Source organism: Lathyrus oleraceus, chromosome 2 (assembly GCF_024323335.1).
Source record: "Lathyrus oleraceus cultivar Zhongwan6 chromosome 2, CAAS_Psat_ZW6_1.0, whole genome shotgun sequence".
NCBI classification, from domain to species: domain Eukaryota; kingdom Viridiplantae; phylum Streptophyta; class Magnoliopsida; order Fabales; family Fabaceae; genus Lathyrus; species Lathyrus oleraceus.
The window spans coordinates 27,357,827-27,361,492 of NC_066580.1; positions in this window are offsets into that span (position 1 = coordinate 27,357,827).

Below are 3,666 nucleotides of genomic sequence, written 5' to 3' on the forward strand. Positions count from 1 at the left end.
CACTAAATCTTCAAATTACGCCATTACCTTAATTGTGTGCTTTATTTCTTTGAAAATAAATGCATTTTGTCAGATTTTAAGTCGCAAAAGATGATTTGTTTGGATATTTGAAGGATTATATAAGTTTTTGATTGAGCTTGATGCTCAAATTGATGTACTAGTTGCCCAATTTAGATCCAATAGTTTTTATGTTTTTAAACATAGTTTAGTTTCTATTGTAATTGATAAAATTATTGGGATACATGTTCATACCTTGTGGTACTTTAGATTAAGACATTTGTCTCATGAAAGAATGCTTAAGATGTATCACTTGTATCTAAATATTACTCATGAAGCTATTTGTGACATTTTCACTAGACAAAAAAAGTCTCCCATAATTAAAAAAAAAAAAAAAGTTTTTAAAAATTTGAATGATTGCATTTTGATATATGAGATCCTCAATCAACATCTTTCATTCATGACCTAAGTATTATTTGAATATCTTCAATGATTTTAGCAAGAATTTTTGAATAATTTTTCTTAAGTCCAAAGCTAGAGTGTCTACTCTTGTTAAAAACTTTGTCACCCTTATAGAAAATATATTTAAAACATGTCCAAAGTTTATCAAAACTAATAATATTTTGTGTTTCTTATTTTACCATTTTATACATCTAAAGGTATCATACATCAAATATTTTAGGTAGAGTCCCCTTGACAATTTATGTTAGTGAAAAGATAAATTAATAAAAAATAGAAAGAAGGATTTAGAGAGAAAAGAATATTAAATAAAAATTATAGAGATATGAATAAAGAGATTGTAACAAGATTTATGGAGGTTAGGCCTACCACTTGACCTACTCTTTTCCTAAAGAATTTCTTATTGAGAATTCCACTAAAATAATATATTGAGATTTTAAGGATATGCATACGAACCTTATTACAATAGATGAGAGATTTTACGCAGACTGATTCTCAAACCAAACAAATCTTTTAACATCTAAGCTCACAAACCAAACAGAGATTTTACCAGCTAATATCAAGAACCAAACAAAGATTTTATGAGGACAATCTTAAGAACCAAACATATAATTTACTAGGACAATCTAAAGAACCAAATAAAATAATAGAATCGCAATCTTGATGAAGAACACTTACGCATGAACACTTGTACAACCAAAACTCTCATAAATATTTTTTACTCACAAGGCACTAAGGCAACTTTAGTGAAAGAATTTTAAAAAGAGAATGGGAGATTAGAAAATAAAGAAAGGGATGATAGAAGTCTGAATCTATTCTGATTTGAAAGAAGGAGAAGCCTCATATTTATAGGAGAAAATATATCTCAAGATGGAAAATGATTCATGGGCTTTCTAATGCTCATAATTGATTATAATATAGGTTTAATCGATCATGTAGGCTAAATATAGAAGGTTTTCAAACTTATCGTAAATAATTGGTTATAAAAAATCTTAAACAATTATGAGGCATCACAAAAGAGATAATCTATTAGCCCTAGTGTGTTAATCGACAATCTAGTGTAAATACCAATTAGTAACTAAGCTAGTAACCAATTAGATACGTGCATAAAATATTTTTAGATGATTTTATAAAGTCATAGATGCTTTAAAAGCATTTTAGTATCTTGGAAGATACCCCTAGTATGTGTGTGTGTGTGTGTGTGTGTGTGTGTGTGTGTGTGTGTGTGTGTGTGTGTGAGTGTGTGTGTGTGTGTGTGTGTGTGTGTGTGAGTGTGTGTGTGTGTGTGTGTGTTGATGCGTGATTTTCGCAAGTATACGAACGCGTCAGAGTAATATAAAAGATTATCGAATCCACAGAGACCAATTGTCAATCTATCGTTATCTGTCGTTATGGTGTTTATCAAAGCCAATCGAAATAAGTGTTTTTGTAGTGTGCAATGAAAAGTAAAGTGTTGAAATAGATTTATAATTGATAAAGACAGGGTTGAATGCAATTCACGTAATCAATGGATAATCCAAGTACTTGCTAATAGAGCTACTTATGGGCAATGTTTCCTACTTTGAAAAGAACTAATTTAACGGGAACTGTCGCTTTCGCGTATTCAGAACCGAGTTATACTCCCTAATCAAACCCTCTTATTGTCACTTATAAAAAGGCCCGCATTGCGTTAGAGTAGTAAACCTATTTTTAAGAAATATAGTATCTTGACTAAGTTGAAAATTATTATAACCTGGATTTCTTAACCAAAAGAGGTTCTTACGAACCAGACTCTAAACTTATAAACGCGTCCGAAAATAGTTTTAAAATCTCTTTTTCTTCTTAATGTTAAAAACTCCTAATGAACTAGACAAAGTGCTTTCGCTGTTTTTGAAATAGTTAAAAACAATTAAGTTTAAAAAGACGTTGGACGGCTTTCGATCTTACCCAACGGAATTGAAGTGCGGGAAAACTTAAGTTGAAAGTTAAAATAGCCCTTAAGTGTTTCTACGAACAATTGTACGGATTATCGGTTTAATTACGATCCTTACATTCTAACCTTATAAATTTAGTTAGACATGGTAAAGTAAAAGTGCATTAAAGTAAATAAAAGTAGTGCGAGTGCGGAAAGTAAATAAAAGTAGTGCGAGTGCGAGGAAATAAATAATTTAAAGCGAGTGCGAGGAAATAAATAATTTAAAGTGAGTGTGAGGAAATAAATAAAGTAAAAGTGAGTGCGGGAAATAAATAAAATAAAAGCGAGTGCGGGAAATAAATAAAATAAAAGCGAGTGCGGGAAATAAATAAAGTAAAGGCGAGTAATAAAAACCTGCTCCAATCGGAGGGCTGAGTAAATCGCAATGCGGAAAAGAAAATGGCGGCAGGATTAACTTCCTTCCAAAGTGCTCCAAACTCGATTACAGACTCTATCACAGACTTGATGACACAATTGTGGTAACACTCCAATGCAAAGCGATTACCACTATAAAATACTGAATATATGCCTAAGTGAAACAAATTTGCTTCTGAGTTTGCCTCTGCTCTAAGTTTGGATGATTGTAAAAGTGAAATCGCGTTTCTATTTATAAGCAAGTAAAAAGATGGAAATGACTTGGATGCCCTTCAACTTGAAAATAGGAGGGAACCGTTTTTCCTCTTGTGGCGCCCGCCACAAGGCCATGGCGCCCGCCACAAGCACAATATGGGGCGCCTTAGTGGAAGTAGTGGGGAAACGTGGGAGTTGAGGGAAGTTGAGTTTGACACGTCATGGCTTGGTCTGTGGCGCCCGCCATTGGGTAGGCCATAAGCACAAAATGCTGAGTTTTAGGGTTTTTAGCCCTTTTTCGCTCCTTTTCTCGATCGGGGCTCCGATTAAAGTAAAAACCTGAAAACAAAGGAAAACACAGTAATAACACAACAAAATGATAATAAAACAACTAGAATGCATGTGAAATCGGAGTCGAAAATATGTAAATTTTAGTGTTATCAAACTCTCCCACACTTAAACCTTTGCTTGTCCTCAAGCAAAACATTATAAAGCTCATAAAAGAAAAACTGGTGTAAACGAGTGCTTCAGGTAAAAATTCTAAGTTCAAGTCGGGATGCTGTGATAGGTACTAACTGAGTGAACTAAGGGTATCATGATGACACTAATCCGCAAATATGGACATAAACTTCATTCCTATATAAACCAACCCATATTATCCCACGATACCTAGGCCTGCCTCTTCA